The sequence below is a fragment of the Babylonia areolata genome, chromosome 18 (assembly GCF_041734735.1).
Source record: "Babylonia areolata isolate BAREFJ2019XMU chromosome 18, ASM4173473v1, whole genome shotgun sequence".
NCBI classification, from domain to species: domain Eukaryota; kingdom Metazoa; phylum Mollusca; class Gastropoda; order Neogastropoda; family Buccinidae; genus Babylonia; species Babylonia areolata.
The window spans coordinates 24,547,142-24,553,141 of NC_134893.1; the positions used below are offsets into that span (position 1 = coordinate 24,547,142).

Here is a 6,000-nt window from a genome sequence, read left to right on the forward strand (position 1 = left end):
AGAGAGAGAGAGAGAGAGAGAGAGAGAACGTGGAAAGAGGGGTAGAGACACAGAGAAAGAAGCAAACACACAGACAGAGAGACAGAGACGGACATAGACCTACAGATAAGAGACAGACAGACAGATTGACCAACAGACAGACAGGCAGACAGACAGACAAAAGTAGTCCACAGTGACGGACACACCCACAACAACACTGAACAAACGGCTGCTGTGTGTGGCGTTATATAACTGGGTGCTCACACACACACACACACACACACACACACCTGTACCCTATCTGCACCTGTTGGGTTGATGCACCCTTCCATCTCTACCCCGCCCCTTCCCTCCCCCCACTCCTTTCCAATCCCCACTCCCTCCCCCTCCCCCCTAGCTCCGATCTCCCTCACCCTCTCGCTTCTAAAGTTTACAATGGGTTCTTTGCTGTTTCGTTTCACTCGGAAAACACCCATGTAAACATATATCTCAGTGGTAGAAACAGTCTTCCAGGCTGGCTGGTGATGCAGTCCTTTTTAAACCGATTTTCTGCGCCCTACCTCTACAGCTAGTCGTTCTGGTTAAAATAAAAATAGAAAAAAAGAAGGAAAAAAAACTTATCCTGAAAGCATTAGTATACACAAAGCTTTGTGTTTCTGTAGCCCAAGGGAGAAGGGCCCTTATCAACAACAATGAAAATAAATAACAATAAAAGAAAATCATCACGACAGCAGTAGCAACCGCAGTAGCATCGACCCATTATTCTTATTTCCATCATCACTACAACATTATTTAGTCAACGCAAAACAAAACCAAAAAAAACAACAATAATCGTACAATAAAAGAAAATCATCACGACAGCAGCAGCAACAGCAGCATCACCAATCCATTATTCTCATTTTTATTATCACCACAACATTATTCAGTCAATACTAAAAGAAAAAAAAAAGAGGAAGTGCCGCTAACAGTGAAATAAACCCCAGCCGGGCTACTTAGTAGACGACTCTCTCACGGATGACAGTTTCCATTTTTTTTTTTTTTTTTTTTTTTTTTTACAATTTCCCGTCTCTCGCTGGTAATGACAAATTGCGCCGATATCAAACTATCGCTTGTCTCTTTTTCAACACTCGGGAGTTAAACTGCCGGCCATGACTGTCATCGTCTACTAACACACCTCTCAGGTTTTAGAAATCCGAAGGATGGGAGGGGATCAGTCCTTTTTTAATTTTTTTTTTTTTTCATTTCAACAAGAGCTCATTCAGATCGTGGTATAACCCCCTTCCCGTCCTTGAACACTCCCTCTGTACACAGTCCCCTACCCCACACCTACACCTTCCCACAGAAAATGAGCGACAGAGTGGGGAGAAAGATGGAGGTTGGTACAGAGAAGCTCTTTTATCAACACGAGCATTTACGTAACCCATTCATTTCCTTGGTCGTTAACGTTAGCTGTAGCTCATTTATCAGAAAACGGATCCACCCAACATTTGCCTAAAAACACGCAGACGTAACAGCATTACAAAGTTTAGAAATGCCGACGTGCATTCATGGCAGCCCACAACAAACTGACAGACTCAATCCGATACACTCCCCTATAATTCATACTGGAAGCGTGTAGAAATTCTCAGTGGCAGCCAAATCATAGTAATTTTTCATACCCCACGCCCCAGACCACGATACTAGTCGTTCCCACATGACTCCCACGCGCACAGGAAACGTCACCCATTGTGTACACTACAATCACATGTGGATGTGGTTTTCACTGGGAACTTCCCAAGCAATGTTAAAAACAACAGGGCGAGACAGTCATCATCATCACCATCATCATCATCATCATCATACCATGAAACGTCCCGAATGAGACCTATGCAAGTTGTTTTGTTCGGTGTGTGTGTGTGTGTGTGTGTGTTGATGGCGAACGGATCACGTGACTGGTGTCTGTGTTGATGTTGCGGTAGAACACAGATGTTGCTGCCATGTACTTTTCTTATTGATCTGACACAGGTCAGTGACACATGTTTGGAAATTCTTCTTCTTCCCTTTGCTCCCCCCCCACCCCCCCACCCCCACCCCCGCCCCCATTACCCCCCTCTCTTTAGCCCTGACCCCCTGACCCCCCCCCCCCCTTTCCTACCGCACGAGGCCTTATTAGCCAACTACTGGTTGCCGAGGGCAGCCTTTTGATTGGATCACGTTTGTCCGGTCCCTCCAATCAACTGTGAGATTGCCAAGTTCCGGGCTGGAAGGACTTCTTTGCCGGTGCTCGGAAACAATGTGCCCCCACCTCAGAGTGACCTCGGGGACCTGGGTGAGGTTAATAATAATAACAACAACAACAACAACAACAATAATAATAACAATAACAACAACAATAATAATAATACAATAGTAACAACAATAGTTATAATAATGTGCATTTATATAGCCTATTCCCCGTGGCTCCAGGTGCATTAAACAACACACCTAAACTGATTAAGACTCAGAAATATAAAAAATATAGAGTACAAACTCGCTAAAAAATACTATCTCCAAACTAGCCCCCAGCTCCACACCATTCGATTCACAAAGGCGGTTTGGGGGTTAGAATGGTCAACTGTTTAACATATTGTTTGAACAAGTATGTTTTCGTATTAGATTTGAAAGCTTTGACTGTGGAGCAGTGTCTTGCATTTTCTGGTAGAGATTTCCAAAACCAAATACCAGAGTGTGCAAATGTTTCGAAAAATATGAGACGTGCACCTGGGATTTCAAACATGCCTGGTGTCAGACGAAGAATCCAGGCCAGGGTGGGATAGACTGTAAATCTTTACTCGACCAGAGAAGCGCGATGGTGCAAAACCATTTCAGTGAACTGAAACACACACGCACGCTATTTTGAACTTTATTCTTTCAGATACTGGAAGCCAGTGTAAATTATATAGAAGTGGGGTACATGGTAGTCTGCGACCCGGTATTTGGTCAGGAAGGCCACAGCAACCACGTTCAGTTGATGGTATATTATTAATCTCTCCATTCTGTTTTCGTTCACTGTCTTCCATTAAAAAGCAAAGACAAAATAAAGCAGACACTGTGCACTTTGCCGCAAAAAACGAAGTGGAATTCAAGGGAGGTAAGGTGCGAGGCTTACGGGGATGGGGGCCGGGGGGTTGGGGGCTAGGGGCGTCGGGGAGGGGGATAAGGGGTGGGTGAGGGGTGGGGTAGGAAGGGGAGGCAGGAGGAAAGTGGGGGGGGGGGGGGGGCAGCGGGAAAGCAGGCCGGATGAAGGGTGGCCAGGGTCAGCTGCAGTCAGCTTGTACGACATCCACCTTCACTGAGTGACACATTTGGGTCATCATCCAGTCCACACCTCTATTTATCTAAATGACTCAGCTATATCTAAATGACTCCTGCATTGTTGCATCAAAATGATTCTTGAATAGCTATATCTAACTGACTCCTGCATAGCTATAACTAAATGACTCCAGCATCGCTACATCTAATGCATGATGACTCCTGCATCGCCATATCTGTTAATGTCTCCTGCCTCGCTATATCTAAATGACTCCTGCCTAGCTATACTTGTTAAATGTCTCCTACATAGCTATATATCTAAATGACTAATAATAATTATATATATATATATATGTGTGTGTGTGTGTGTGTGTGTGTGTGTGTGTGTGTGTGTGTGTGTGTCATTATAATCATAAATAAATGATTCTTGCATGGCACCTCGGACAGTTAAGAACAGCCCAGGAAGTGTGAACAGCGGAAGGGAAGGGGAACGGTGAGGGAGGGGTGGTGGTGGGGGGGTGGGGAGTTTTTTTGTTTTGTTGTTGTTGTTGTTGTTTTTGTTTGTTTGCTTTTTTCCCATGACACCCAGGAGCGTGCAAAAAGTGCACTGCCAGTCGAGTGGCCAGCGTTCTGCGCAGGTCGATACTGTGTCTTCCGCCACTTCCGGTGGTCCAAGCCACTGTCCCTGAGCGGTGGCTGTGTGTGTGTGTGTGTGTGTGTGTGTGTGTGTGTGTGGCTCTCGTGTGTGTGTGTGGCTCTGTGTGTGTGTGTGTGTCGTGTGTGTGTGTGTGGCTGTGTGTGTGTGTGTGTGGCTGTGTGTGTGTGTGTGTGTGTGTGTGTGTGTGTGTGTGTGTGTGTGTGCGTGTGTGTGTGTGTGTGTGGATCTGTGTGTGTGTGTGTGTGTGTGTGTGTGTGTGTGTACTGTGTGTGTGTGGATCTGTGTGTGTGTGTGTGTGTGTGTGTGTGTGTGTGTGTGTGTGTGTACTGTGTGTGTGTGTGCTGTGTGTGTGTGTGTGTGTGTGTGTGTGTGTGTGTGTGTGTGTGTGTGTGTGTGTGTACCTTTCATAGCTGTGTTAATATGTTGTCGTTTCGTTGTTGCTCTGTTGAGACGTAGTTTTCCCTTTACACTCCACCGCCCCCTTCTTGCCACCTCCACACCCCCTTTCTCCTCAACACCGCCCACACACATCATGAGTGAAGATATGTGTTTCTTGCTAATTAGATAGTGTGGCGAATCGGCTTTCTTCTCGTAAACATCCAGTTACGTTTTCAGGTGTGTTTTTTGTTAATCCTGATAAAGAGACGGCAAAATGTTATCACAACGTCGAAAACGTTCAGATGTGTATTTTTTTCTACAAAATATTTTGGAGATTAACTTTTTCTCCAGTCCTAATATGTGGCAATATTTTGTAGTTGTTTTTGTTGTTATTGTTGTTTTTTGTTTGTTTGTTTTTCAACTTAAATGCGCGATTGTTTTCTAATACATGCTGTATGGTTCTATTTTCTATTTAATATTATAACAATAAAAATTATGCGTATTTATATATTTGTTTTGGGACACTGTTATTCTTTTTTTTTTTCGATTTGATAGATCGTGACTTTTTAAGGTTGTGTTCTGTATGACGATGCTATTTTCTTTCGATTCTCACTTAAGAACTGACGATGTCAATTTGCTCTCCTCATACTGCAGCCATATATGTTATCCCCCAGTTACACAAACACTGAATGTCAATCCACGTCAGTGCTCGAGCAGTGTTCAGCGCTGTGATTCACTCTGTTGCCATGTCGCCAGAACAGTTCAGAGGTTTTGAAACAAAGCATCCTCTCGCCGCCTCTCACAGAATGGGATATCACAAGTATAACAAGAAGAAGAAGAAGAAAACAACAACAACAACAAAAATATTATTATTATTATTATTAAGAAGAAGAAGAAGGATGATGAAGATGATAATGCTGCTGCTGCTGCTGCTGCTGCTCATCATGATAATGATAAGAACAAGAATAATAAAAATGATAACAGTCATTACCATCGTTATTGGTAGATATTATCCTTCATAATGACCGTATAGTAGTATGATAGTTGTGTCTGACTATGAACATCAGAACAGCAGATAAGGCAGCTGCTGTCCAAACTATCCAGGCCAGAATTTAATCAAAGCGCAGAATGTACTTGCCGACGTTACACCCCCACTCTCTCGTCCATAGAGTATTGGAAGCAATCACAGCAACAGCAGCAGCAGCAGCTGTGGTGGCAGCAGTAAGTGCAGCAATAACAGGTGATCGCCAGCTGTGTGGTCATTAATTACACGGCCTACTGATTATCGTTTCAGACTTGATTTTCACACAGAAAGGAGTCAAGGGAGATGGAACTATGTGGTTATTTCTCAGAAGGATTTCCAGGGAGAAGACTCGGAAAGAGGAACAAAATAATCCAGCAAATGCCATTGACAGAGAAGCAACATGTTTGTGGTGTTCTGTTCTATCTGTAATCAGCCATTTGTCGCGTATTCCCAGTATAGCAAATACAAAGCCGTTCCAACGTCATGTTACAGCATAAAACGACACTCTATGTGCCGGGTTGTGTGGTGAAGGGAAGTATTCTTTATGTACCCGACTGTCCCTTCTTTCCCATCGAGTCATTTATTACACACACACACACACACACACACACACACACCTACGAGAGAGAGAGAGAGAGAGAGAGGGAGAGAAAGAGGGACACACACACACACACGAATAGACCGTGTGTGT

At 44.0% G+C, this 6,000-nt stretch overlaps 1 protein-coding gene across 13 annotated transcripts in view; it reads right to left on the reverse strand.

The window, feature by feature from the left end:
- Positions 1 to 6,000, reverse strand: part of LOC143292584 (dipeptidyl peptidase 4-like) — a 395,699-nt gene that overhangs the window by 60,245 nt on the left and 329,454 nt on the right. The gene's annotated exons all lie outside the window — the stretch shown is intronic.